This window comes from Bombus vancouverensis, chromosome 2 (assembly GCF_051014615.1).
Source record: "Bombus vancouverensis nearcticus chromosome 2, iyBomVanc1_principal, whole genome shotgun sequence".
Classification (NCBI taxonomy): domain Eukaryota; kingdom Metazoa; phylum Arthropoda; class Insecta; order Hymenoptera; family Apidae; genus Bombus; species Bombus vancouverensis.
Genome location: NC_134912.1, coordinates 17,549,471 through 17,563,520, shown reverse-complemented (window position 1 = coordinate 17,563,520; position 14,050 = coordinate 17,549,471). Strand labels below are relative to the sequence as shown.

At 38.7% G+C, this 14,050-nt stretch overlaps 1 protein-coding gene and 1 long non-coding RNA gene across 2 annotated transcripts in view; one reads left to right on the top strand and one right to left on the bottom strand.

Moving 5' to 3' along the window:
- The window catches only part of Su(Tpl) (Suppressor of Triplolethal), a 163,272-nt gene that overhangs the window by 11,254 nt on the left and 137,968 nt on the right, over window positions 1–14,050 (top strand). The gene's annotated exons all lie outside the window — the stretch shown is intronic.
- LOC143303797 (uncharacterized) lies at window positions 2,081–4,509 on the bottom strand. The gene is made up of 2 exons (XR_013060456.1): window positions 4,285–4,509; window positions 2,081–4,044 (listed from the first exon to the last, which is right to left on the bottom strand). It is a non-coding gene; the product is annotated as an uncharacterized LOC143303797 (long non-coding RNA).

Below are 14,050 nucleotides of genomic sequence, written 5' to 3'. Positions count from 1 at the left end.
ATTCCCGTGAAAATGATTTTTAAATTGGTTAGTTGTTGTCGAGATAAATTACTGTCTTCGATCGTCAGATTAATTTCATCAGATTCGCATCATCTCTATCGGCAATAATTTTTAATTCTTTTTTCTTTTTATTTTTTTTATTAAGTTAGTTGATACTTTGAATGTATTTTGTATTCGTTGTATTCGTTTTGTATTTCGTTGTTAGTCACGAATTTGTCGCGTTTGGAAAAATTATTTGGTTTTTGAACAGGTAATAGACTCGTGGATAAATAGATTCAGAACAACTTTTATAGATATTTTTCTCGAAAAATTTGTAGCGAACGGGAATGTACTTTGGTATTTTCTTTTTTTCAAAGATTCTTCGATATTTAATTATTAGAATTTTTTATGTGTTTTATATACCAGTTTACTCGTTTCTAGTTTATCAGTTTTCATATACGCGGTTTTAAGGTTTTAAATTATTACATATTTGCGGAATATCTTTCGAACGAATATCGCAAAAGTTCTACCCAACCTGGAAAATTTCTATAAAATCCGTTGACCGTACGTTGTGCAGTAAGAAACCCGATGGCATTCGCAAGAATTCAACGGTGCCAATTTGGAAGATTTATTCATAGAACGTACACGATAGATGAATACCTTTGTTTATACATTCTTTCAACGCGATGATTTTTATTTTGTGTGCAAGTCACGCGTGAAAACCGAGGAACATCAATTTCTATCGAGCCGTTTACGGTTCGATGCGTTTTCCCTGTTTCCTCGTCGAACATATTCGGAAAAACGTTGCACATTGACTTACCTATCTCTTGTGGCTTAAGTAAAAAATATGTGGAAAATAAATTTCTTTGTTTGCGTCAATCTTCAGATATTGTGGGTAGTGAATTTTTTAAAAATATCTCGTCCAAACAGCTTCAATCGTAAAAATTCCTAAACATTCGACCATTTTTCTAGTAGATTTCTCATAGAATTATGTTAAAAGACCTAAAATCCGACATGATTTTCAAGAGTGAAAATCTGAAGCTACTCGTATCGTTTGAGAACATTCTCCAAGAAACTTTGTCAAAGCAAATAAAACAAGATAAAATTCATTTCTTCGTAAACAAATTTTATACAAGTCCAAATTATCTTCTTTTAATATCCTAAGAGATATACGTCAGAACATAGACAACACAAGATATGTTTTCGTTCGTTTCAATCACGGAAACTTCGAAATATTTTAAATCGGTGAAAAGTCACGTCCGAAGAACTGGAAGATATAAAACGAACTAAATTCTCTATTTTAACGGCGAACAAACTGTAACTGGGAAAACATCTTTGTAAACGTCGCCGTGCATCTTTTCATCCCAATCTTTGTATCGCCAATTTCCAAATTTCTTTATCGATCGTTTCGTTTCGGTCGAGCGTACAAACTGCGAGTCTCCGCGGACAAGGAATCGGAAAAATGCGCATCGATAAATTTGATGAATGTCCACACGAAGCGTAGTATGGTCGGTATACGCAGGCCACGCGAAATAATCCATGGAATGCGTGGACCGGCTCGTATATACTATTTACGCACGTCGAAGCATCGTTGCATTGTATCGGCCGCGGTCTTTGTGTCTATAAATTCCGCGTAGTCGCCGCGTAAAAGCGCAGTAAAAAAGGTGCAAGTGCCACGGCGTGGAATGCAGTTGTAAAGCTCGTGCTCACGCTGAAAAAGATCCGCGACTTCTTTATTCTCTCCGAGACTGTTTCTCCGTCGCAAAGTTGCACTCTCTCAAAAGAATGCTTCCATTCGTTCAGATACAAGCACCGCCCTGCTCTCTGTACATAAAATTTCTCACTCCCTCTCCTATGGTTTAGAACAGGAATTTTTCAGATCTGGGCGAAACGTGTTTTGTCTTCCTGGTAAAATCTTGTCAAAGGAAAACTGTTCTAGAAGACACGATAAGTCAGACGAACGACGTATTACGAAATTTTCCTCTAGCTATTCTTGTTGTATTTTAAGGTAAGACGCCGCAGGTATCTAAAGGCTTCGGGATTTAATAGAGTCAATTTTCTTGGGAAATATGTAGGTTGGAAATTACCGTGTTACCTCGTATCCGTGCATTCCAATTTTTGTATTCCAAGCGTAGGTATTTTATAAATATTCGTAGAAAGGCTCGTGTTTAATTTGTAGTTTGCCAAAGAGTTTTTGATTGTTCCGTACGAGTATCTTATATCCTCTGTTTCGTAAGATAGTTATATTTAGATTTGCGAGGTAAATTATTACTCTTAGAAGCTGATCGTAGAATCACAAATAACTTCGGTTCCATCTGTGAACGATTCTTAATACCAAACGCTAAGATAATAATAGAAAATTTGCGTAGAAATATTTGTGTCCATTAAATAATTCCAAGAGGGATGGTGTAAGAAGCAGAGTCAACAGGACTACCTTCCACAAAAAAAAAAAGTAAAAAATAAAGAAAGAGGAAGAATACAAAGTAAGAAACAGGAATGTCACAGCAGACGTAAATAACAAGCTTCCGAGAAAAATAATGTCGCCGAGTAACCTACTTAAACCCACGAAGTCCACATCAACATCTTTCAGTCGGAACTCGTTTTCCAACCGAATCGTTATTTCCGATCCACTTGGGTTCTCCTCGTTTTTCATTTTCCGCCATCTCTTGTTCTCGTCCGTTCGACTCGATTCCAGGCCAATAATCATCGTACACGCTCAAATGATTCGAGCCGAGACATATAAAAATCCCGAAAATTCCGTATCTACTGTTCTTACATCCTCTCCTTGAGTTTCTCTTCTCTTCCTATGTTTAGTGTTGCGTCCTTATTTTTTCTCCGTGCTAGGAAATTCGAAACAGACGATTCACGCTTCCTTCCGTTCGTTATCGGCGTTTCTCGCCTGTTTTTCATCGTTCGTCTCCATCTGGCACGGTTTGATAAAACTGTAACGCGATTGAAACTTCATCGAGGAAGCGTCCTTGCAGCTGCACCAGGGGAAAACGCGAGATTGCATGGTCGTCGAGGCCACGGTGAATTTCCATGTAATGGAAATCGATACGCTAGTTTCCAGTAGCGATTAAGGAAAACGCTGTTACCGATCCTCGGAGATTCCAACGAAAATCGATCTGCTCCACATATTTGCCGCTGTTTTATTTAGATTTTAATTCCTTTTGGGAGACTAAATTTCGTCTTTCTCCGAGACTGTGAAAAACGTTTCTTTTGTGTCCGTTATCAATGATACTCGTATTCGTATATTTTACAAAAAATCATTCAGACCAGGAAAAATCATAGATTAATCGTTTTAAGTATTCTGATAATTTTCGCGCTAATATCGTAGAAATATTCATACTTGTAAAGTAAAGCATCCAATCGGAGAAGAAAAAGCTTCGCAAGAAAGTGTAAGTTTCGCTTTTTAATAAATACCGCGGATAATTAATGATTCAGGAGACGTGTTCGATAATTATGAATCTAAAAAGCGAAAAATTTCAAATGGACGTTCATCGAACCGTATACGTATACGTACGATCCATTTACTGTTCTTTCGAAATTAATTAAGCGAGAAGCGCGAAACATCGACGCGAATCGAACGAAAACTTCGATTGAATGGTAACTGGATCAATAAGTGAAAGTATTTTCGAGCATAGGATCCCGATGAACAGAGCGGAAATCGAGTAATCGATTGTAAGAGGCGAGCACAGGACCAAAGCCGATCGAAAGTAGTGATTCACGTGAGAATTATACCGTAGCATAGGTCTTCTCGATCGGACGCGCATTCAAATAATCGGTGAAGGGAAAATGTCATTAATACTTCCACGATAGCTGAGACAGTACGAACCTTGTGTATTTATTTAGCGAGCAAATGCTTTCTCCGAGGAAGGCCTGCGGGACGTCCTTTCTCTCTAAGGACGTTGGGGTGTTGTGAGAGTTCGTCTCAAGGTCGATACACTTGCGCAGGAACCCGTTGATCGCTCGTACTCCGACAATTGAAAAGACATATTGAAAAAAAAAAAAAAGAAAGAGGAAAACTATCAAAAAATAGCGCGGCGATTGTCAATGTACCTTTTCCTGGAACAAAATGTTGGGAAAAATATTATATGCTTTGAGAATTGAGAATCGTGAATAGGAAGTTATACATTATATTGTAAATTATTGCAAAAGAAAGAATCGTATGTAGGAAATATTTGTAGTACCAATATCAAATTATATTCACATTTGCGTACGCGATGTTTTGTCCATAGTTTTGATCGTTTCAAATTGATGGATATCGTTTGAAACAATCTGTGTATAATTCATTTCTAAGAATACCTTATTGATCCTCCAGATGCATGAAAATTTTAGATACGTCTATAGCTTTTAACTCTGCTTCGGCATCTTTATATTTTGTATCTTGTATTTCTTATCCGACGCGTTTCCCTATCATGTAGTTGTTCGTATGTGACTTGCCGAGATTGCGGTTCGTTTTATAGGCGCGTAGTATTACGCAGGTATTATTGGATCTATTTAAAAACTATCCAAGTCCCATTATCGGTATCAAGAATAAGATATCTACGATAACTTTAAATATTTATGCTTCTAATCCACGGAGAATATGGAAAATAACGAGCATGCGGGAATCTATGAAACGCGTCGAAGAGATCGGACGTGCTCGGAGGAAACGTGATCCGCGATTCGAGTTCGCGGTATTCGTGAGATCTTCATCGTGACAATTCGTCATTCTTAATTGAACGACTAGATATAATCGAGGATTTCGCGCAACGTAACCCAAACTATGTTACATGCTTCTCGCATTACACGTGCCAACGATTATACATTTTTCTTCAATTGGTGCCTGTATTTTAATATTATTTGATATTATAACGTATTTAATATTATTATAGATAATTTAGGTATCAATGACTAATTCAAGAAAGGAGCTTTCTCGATTATTTTTTTTTTTACAAAAATAAATTACAATATCTGCGAACAAATTCTTCGTTTGTTTTATTCAAATATTCGTGGATATCGCTTTTTGTACAAGTCTGGCTCTTTGAAAAAGAATCACTTTGTGAAAAAATGCTTCGACCCGGACTCTATTTTTTCTTTTAAAATACTGTCCTTTCAAGTGGCCTTTAAGGTCTAAGAACTATATCTATCCATGGTTGGTCGCGTGATGGGCTGCCGGTGATAATTAAAACACTTAATTAACACGCGTTACAGTGCACTGCCTTTAATCGAGCTACGATTATCGATTTAAAGCGTGCTTGTTACGCCGTACGACCTCTCTCTGACCGGATCACGTATTTATCGTATACACACGTCCCTTCATTTTCCGATGAAACGTAATTATGCGGTCGTTTTTATGCAACTCTATACAGCGTACAGTTACGTCGCGTCAGACAATAATCAACGAATTTATCGAACACAGGAAGAAGATGTTTAGGACATAAAAACAGGAGAGATTTGATGGCTCATTGTCGATTAATCTTTTTTCGTCCGACGTTGAAATACCTTATTAAGCGTTTATAAATAAATAAACGTTGTTCCTTCCGTATGAAAGAAAAACAGCAGATTGGTGTTTGCGTCTTGGTAACTTCAAATGTAACAACGTGAAAGTGCGTAAATTCCAAAAATCGTTCCTCGAACGATAGAAGATTCTAAAAATTCCAAATTCTTTTACAATTTGCTAGTCGGAAAATGAACAAACTTGGAAGTTTGGCAATTGGGAAACTTAGAAGTTGGAAAATTCCATAGCGTAGATTGGCTATGAAAGAGGATCGTAATAGATGAAATACTTCGTTAATGCGATTTAAGTGGTTAACGAGTCATCGAAAAATCGATTTTCGCGATAGCATCGCATAAACGAAATCGTATTGCGTGATAGGTGTCTATCTCATCCATAAATACCAGACAGTTAATTCGAATTTCCTTGCAGAAGGTTCGTTCTGATCCGCATCACGCATTTTCCCGTTATGGACGCTCTGAACGTGTGAATGCTCTGAAATAGTTTTACCACCCATCCCAATTATTTCCGTGGCGCCTCGTACGGTTCGTTCGATCGAGTGTTAACGGTGCGCGATCATCAGACGATGAAGGCTGGTAAAATTGGGCCGCATCGATATTATCGTCGCAAACGTGAAGTCTCGTCGTTTTTCAATGCTGTCCCGGATCGTGAAACCGTTTTGAAAGAATGATAGCTGCGGTTTTGGTGGTCTCGCTATACACTGCTTGCATTCTCTGCGGAGAATTTTAATGCGTCAGATGGGTGGATTCTGTTCGATGGTCGATATTCGTTGTGATTGTAGAAAATTACTGGGAACCTGAATTAATAGAAAATCGAGTCTCATAACTATATAATCAACACGAAGTATCGATCAGATATTACGAAGGTACGAGATACACGCGATAAGACCTGATTAGAATAATGCACGTTCGAGAAGCTATTCTCTTAATTGACTGAATACATTTATTTTTCCTGGATTTATCGATGAATTCACGTGTAATATATTTTCTATAAAATAATCCTAGTATAGATACTTTAGCGCGTATACGAGATACCGTACTTTTTGGATCCATAAAGACCAATGGCTAAAATAATCGGCCGAATGAAATTCACGCGTTATGCGGTCGAACTCGTATAAGTTATTGTTAGAATTTCATTTTATTGTATACCGAGTTCAATGTTCATATAATAAAATACTTGTTACGCCGAACGGCAATAAACTAGTTTTCTATCGTGTTCCTTTTTCCCCGGTAAATGTATTCCGCGCTTTTCGCGGAACTAAAGGCTGAATTGTTGTCCTTGATATTCCGTCCGATATCATATTTCAACGCTTATCGCGCTGACACGTAAAAATCTGTTGATATCTATATCGATATATCGATTATAATTTTAACGTGACAATGTCTCTTTGGGTGGTTTCAAGTTTAGAAAACGCAATGTAGGTTAATTGGTGTATCTTAACGAGAGAATTACGGACTACATACGTATAATCTTACTCGAGCAATACGATGGATACAAAGACTGTATATGCTGTTTATTTTGGCATTTATGCACTGATAACTTTAGCCTGTGTATATATAGTTCGATCCGATTGCACGGAATTGAAATTGAGTAAACAAAATACAAATCGTATTGTCTATCGGAATGTCTCATTGAGAAACGTATGTCTATTTTGTTACGTAGTTGGCTAGGAGTAGGTAGGCTTCTTTCTTTTTTTTTTTTTTTTTGTATATGTGTATTTTCGCGAAAACGGTAGCGTAATTTGTTTCGTAGAATTTGCTTTTTACGTCTATTACGCTGAACCAGTCGAGTTAAGAAACTTTCGAGATTATTGATTTAGTCGACACATTCATTAGTGCGCATAGTGCTTCCATTTAAAAGTTTTAATAAGAGAAGGTAGTTCGATAAGTTAGACGTAGCTCGCTCATTCTGTAGAATGATAGTTGGCGTTATCGTTTCAATAAATTTGTAATTACTTCGTGTTACGAATAGAAAGATTAATATACGTAGTACGTCGGATATTTATTAATAGAGCGCTCTATTGCGGTTGCTACATAAAATGCGTTATTTTCTTCTATATTTTTATTTGTCATTCTTTTGATTCTATGATACGCTTCATTTGTATTAAACGCGAAACTGTAATCGTATAATTTTTATATTTAGCGATTATCTATCCCTACTTCTATATCTTCTATATTTATCTATATCGTAGATATATTTGTTATTGTTACTTTCATTTTACAGTGAAATTAAATATTGAATTTTGAGCCAGGTGAAAAAATAAAATAAGAAACTTCGTATTTCTCAGAAGTTGTTGAAAGATAAGTGCAACTATGTTAGAAATTTCTTTTAATCACTTTTCACGCTCGTGCTTCAAGTACGAATCCTTCACATTCACCAAAAAGCATCGCTGCCTTCACTTTACGATCGGGTCCTTCAATTTGCCATTTGTTAGCTGTATGACGCATCCTTCGCCTCAAATCGTTACAACGATACCTAACAACTCGATAACTTCGATTCACCGACTATCGACTTTCCAAACGTTCGCTGAAGCATTTTGCTGAGATCCTGAAGCCGTACAAAATTTTACAGAACCTAGAAAATTCCACATCTGTTTCTTGTTTCTACTATTTACAATAAGTTAAATACGGCGAATCTAATTACTCCGGCAGACCATGCGCGTCATAAAGCAGCAGGTCATGCGCATCGTAAAGCAGCAAGCCCTCAAGGAGTTTTCTCGCAGCGTAGCTTCGTGTAGCAAACGAAAGCAGCTACGAACAAAAGACCGATGCTAGAAATCGTGGTAATTTAGCGTGGCGTAGCTTGCACAGGCTGAGCTTCGCTTGGCATAGATTTAACGAATCTCTAACCTTACCGAGTCCTAGGTCCAGACGTAAATTGCTATATCGTCTCGAATATACGTTGCTGCTAACAAATCCCAGAATCTCTAGCCAATTTCTCTCTACATCCCTCTAAAGCCAATAATTGTTACTATCTACGAGTATATCGTAAGAGTAATAATAATAACAATGTTATTATTATTATATTATGTTAATAAAAACAATTGATTCTCGGTTTGTACAATTACGCATGACGCGTAGACGGAGAAATTAGTCGATTAAACGAGAACAGTGAGAGGATGAGATATTTACGGAGAAACGTTTGATCGACGAGATCCCTTCTATAATTTTTCGTGCGTCGGATAGAACGAGATTTTTCTTTGATATATCGATAAGACGAATTTCTTGCCCCACGCGGACTGTTTCTCGTAATTGGACGCGGAACACGAAGGCACGCGTGCAAGCCCCTGGGTCGATCCACGCTTCCGGCTTTCGATGAAAACAGGTCGGACATGCTCGAAGAAATTTCTTTGAGATGATTTACGCGTTAAGGCCGTTGGACCACCGATGGAAAGTCACGGTATATGTCGTTGACTTTAATGCACCGTCTCTGACCGCTCACTTAGCATTTTTTCGCCATCGATGAAAGTTCTCTCTCTCTCTCTCTCTCTCTCTCTCTCTTTCTCTCTTTCTCTCTCTCTCTCGGTGATTTATACGATCTGTCGCGGCGATGGTCGATTCGATAATCTTGAGAATCCATTCAAAAAATTCTTTCGACTACCGAATCGTCTCTCTAAAGTATCCTGAAATCGTTCTTTCCGTATAATTACGTTGGAAAGTTCTTTTCCGAATATAATTTCGGCCAGTCTTTCATTTCGAAACATTCTTAATCGTTTTAAGATGTCTGTAATTAGTCGAATCAGGCAAAAACTGCTAGAAAAGTTAAATTGTTGACTTTCACATGGTGGAAAGCATAATTGTATATATATGTCAGAGATGTAGAGACAACGGGCCTTTCTTTTGGAATTTTCGGAAGATTACCAATACTTTGGTCTAAACTGTTCATTATAGCTGTGCTTAAACGGTAGAACTTAGAAGTAGTTGTTGTGGGTCTTTTCATCCGCCACATTGGTGACCACCGACAACGAACACGCACCTTTGGAGAAGGAGTCAAAAAAAAGGAGCCAACCAGCGACGACGAACACGCCAAGCAGGTGACCGGATACGAGACGACGACCAAGCCAGGAAGTGATGTAGCCATTGCAATAGTTCATGGGCATCACCTCCAGCAGCACGTCAGAGAAAGAGACAACCCATCTCGTCCCCACGACGATCAGCCTTCCATCATCGACGACGAATCATTCCTTCTATCTTGTATTGCGCTATATAGCTTTGGGGTCACGCTATATCACGTCGGGGTCACCAATGTGGCGGATGAAAAGAGAGTCGTGCGTTTGGTCCCGGGATTACCGGTGGACTCGTCAGTAAGGCTATGCCCGGTAGTCCCTGCCTTAGACGTAGAGGGAGTCTCGCTAGGTGCGGTATTTGTATCAATCGCTCGTATATTCGACCGCTAGCGAGTTAGACAGACTCGTTGTCGTCGTAGCCCTCTAGTGTTGGCGGTTGGTACCAGCGGATCGCCCGGGAGGTGTTGCGCCGCGTTGATGCCTCGACCTGTCAGCGTCCTATTGATACCGATCCGCCACACATTGAAACATGTTTTGCAAATGAGGCATAGTACACTATAAAATTTAAGAACAGATTTTACGGAAAACAGACTCGCTTATCGTTTATTTAATTAATAACTCGTTTAAGTATATCTATTATGTAATTCGAGTTTTTGAGAATTCAGGGGTTCAAGATTTTTTTAACGTATAAACGAAACACATAAGCTGAATTAAATGCATGCCAACAGACTAGATATTTATTTCCGGATTTTTGCAATTTTTTTACCACTAACCTTAGGATTATAATTTCTTATAATTTCTTACTTAAGCTATAACCAGAAATATTTTTCTTTTAGCGAGCTTTTTTTGTACATTTGTATAATTTGTAGCTTATTGGAAATCTTTGGACCATTCAAGGTCTCCGACCACTGTTACTTCCACTGTGTATTATATATTTTGTCTGGAAGGCTCGGAGACGGCTGCTCCCTAAATTCGTCTAGAGACAATCGAAGCAGGTTAGGGGATTGTGAGAGAACGAAACAACAGAGCATTATAGACGCGTTATTAACTGAAAATGTCATCTAGAGAATATCCTACGTGGCATTTATTACTTTAAATACTAGCAAGTTTTAACGATCAGTGATCGATAAATTACATGCTATCGCGAAAGGATAGGATAACCTTTCGAAGCTAAATCGTCGACGAAATATAATTGAAATGAAATTGCAGGAAAGAAATGACTAAGGTACACGAGCTTGACGAACGAATTGCGATAGTGACGAATCTATTTCAACTCTAAGAAACAATTCTAAGAATATCTTACATATAATATACTCCTCGTAACAATTGAAGAGGATCGTTTTTCCCTTCACTTCGATTTCATTACAATTGTACTCGATGCTTGTCAAATCATCAATTCAATCATAATTAATTACAACAAAATACATTTCACTTAATAACGTGTCGATCCATTAAGCTTGTAGAGCGTTGCTTCTCCTTCGTTGGTGAAATGGTACTATCTGTAGCAACGATTCTTTTAATTGTTTCCAACAGCGTTTATTATTTAAAACAAGGTAAATCTTTAGCACAACTACGCATCGAAATATATGCATCGGTCCACTTTCAAAAAGTGCATATGTAAGAATAATATCAAGAAGCTCTCTATGAAAGAAAATCGAATGCACCAGCTGAATTGCTTACTCGATTGCGGCAATTAATAGATTGTCACGACAAGAATCGCGTTGTCCTTGACAGCAGTAGCCGGTAATAATTTTTTGTTGTCTTTTGGGGACAACGTCGGTCGCTAGAAGAGCCCGGGATTATCCGGGAATTCCGACGTAGGATTTACGAACCGGGCCATAAATCGCGCAAGAGACGCGCCATAAGGTTGGATTTTACACGGAATAACGGAAGCTACGCGAGCAACAACCGAGTCCATTCGAAGAAGAAATGCGCCTATCATTGATGCACTTTGCGGACGCGCATTGTTATTTGCTGCCATTTCACGAAGAATAGCGTGTTGGGTCGAAGATCACAGGTCGCCTTTCGTGTGTATATATACATATATATATATGTCGGAGAAGGGTCGCAAGGAGGGTTGTGAGCGTTTGGTAGATCTTCCTTGGAATTGGCCATCGTTGCGGTGTCACACGGGCACGGTCTACTAACACGAGAATGAACATACGACTATACGACAATCAACAGCAGTCGGTGGGCATTCGCGAGACTCGTGACGTCGGTCTTAGGCTTGATAACGAATCCACGGTCAACGGGAGGATAGATGGACTAACTCAAACGCGTACTGATCGTAAGGCGCTACTTCCTTCCTCGATGAGGTCTCAATAAAAAATGAATCTTCGTCCCAACGACGCCACCGAGACAAACCCTGGTGGGGTGTCTAAGTACACAAGGTCCTCGGATCGACATCGTTGTCGATTAGTCGATTTGAGACAAAAGCTGCCTGTCCGTTTGCACAAATCTTAATTGCCGAAAAACCCAGGTTTTATAGCGGGCTAATCCTCGGGCTAACCAGACTTGTGCTGTGTACGTGCCTCAACATCAGGTATTCATGTTTTGGGTAATACCTCTATGGGTATTTCCTTTAATGAGGGTCATAACATCACTCCGCACCTTTCTTAGGCGGAGTGCCCGTCCCGTTGACCGCGGCTACGTTCGGCGACGGATAGTCGCCTTGAGCCCAAGTTTATTATCGCAAATCGCAAAAAGGTATGGTTGGGTAGAATGACGGCAACTTGTTTAATTACCACTGTGAACTTTGATTACAATTGTACAGATTTTCCCAAGGTTCCAGGGGGGGGGGGGCTCCGGTGTTCCTTCGTCTCCGACATATATATCGAATCGTTACCACGAACGAACACGAAAAAGAAAAGCTACGAATCGGCTATTGTTGAACGATGTTTCTCGTTGCCTGTATTGGTTTAGCTTCTGGAAGAATTTTATCTTGCGAGTTTGCTTTCAGACAGTAAGAGACACTTTCGAGTGTTCTACGCATACGAGCATTAGACGCAATTGTTAAAATGGGTCGTTGGTGAAAGATATTTTGGAAATTATAAGATTTATATTTTGTAAGTTTTGGGTGTCAAAGGAATTTAAGAGACTCGGAATATTTCTATGGTACACGTTGGAACAAGTAGAGGTATCTAAAGAACGTGGATTGTACAGTGGATGCAATCGTTCAGCTGCTTGTTACGGGTATTAAGAATATTTTACGTTGAGGTTATTAGATGTATGAACAGAGGAACGCGTGGATAAATTGTAAAGTAGAAAATATATTTTAATACAAAAGTGCAAATACAAGTAGGAATATAATTTGAACTGGTCCCGATCCGAAACGCTAGCAGCGTTATCCTATAACTGAAAACCCCGAAGCCATCGTCGCCTGTTTACTGTCTATGGTCTGTCTTCGTCCCAGTCTATTGTCTAATACGCTGTCGATGGCTTCGATGCTTGAGAAAACTACAAAGACCAGTTGTAGATTCTTTTTTAGAAGTGGTGACCACTTCAACATTTTGGAATCTCAGCCACTGGAAACGTTTAGAATATGTAATAGGTTGAATCGTTCAGCCGATGCATTTTGAAATTTCCAGCCTTTCAGGCGAGGAGAACTGTATTTGATATTTCCATAGAAATAGGATATAAGAATGTAGGGAACCTACATTCTATGCCTGGTATAGTAATCTACGTTTACATTTACGTCTGTCTATATTACTTAAAGTCTACCTTAGGTTTACGGAGTAATAAACTTCACTCGTTAAAAGTTTTGATCTAAGCTCCTTAAGATTATAGTTCGTAGTTTAATAATCTAATGTTTGAATCGGTTAAATCAGTTTCTATTTCTATCCACACTTGCGTGGTATTAGAAAAAGATAAAGATTTGTCCCTTTTTTATAAAGATATATAAATTCCACTAGAGAAAGTTAACTCTCCTGTATAGTTGTTCCTTTCTCTTTTTTCTTTTTCTTTTCTTTTATCGGAACGTAGATTATCATTAGATATTAGCTTTTACCTATACTTGAGCGCAGCTCAAAATATCGTCTATCAGATGGATGGAAAATTTGCTACGAACGCGCGTTCAAGTTGAAAAATGCTCCTCGCGACGAATTTCGTTTGCTACGAAGCCGCGAGAAGAAATTGCCGATAAATTTTGTAACATCCTATTAACACAGTTTCAATTTCGTCGTTATCTCCGAAGGAAATCCGTTTCAGCGTCCGTTAACTCGATCTAAAACACCGGTCACTTCGTGTCACTCGTACGGAATATCGCAGATATAACGGTGTCAAAGAGAGTCTAATTTATTCGACATCACGGAGACGTTTCATCGTGGCGGAAAGCCGCGATCGTGAAACAGGAATCTCGATTCAACAGGAACCTCCTTGAATTCCATTGTTTAGAAATTGGACTCGGTTAGATAGTCGTTGAAAATTATTGGAATTTCAGGAATTTCGATACCTGCCGCTAGCTTTCCCGCCTTTGTTATCTCATCAATGCAAACATTCTCGCAAATTCATGGCAAATTGAGCGAGATATTGTCGGAATTCGCGTTCTTGCCCATTTAAGGTTAATT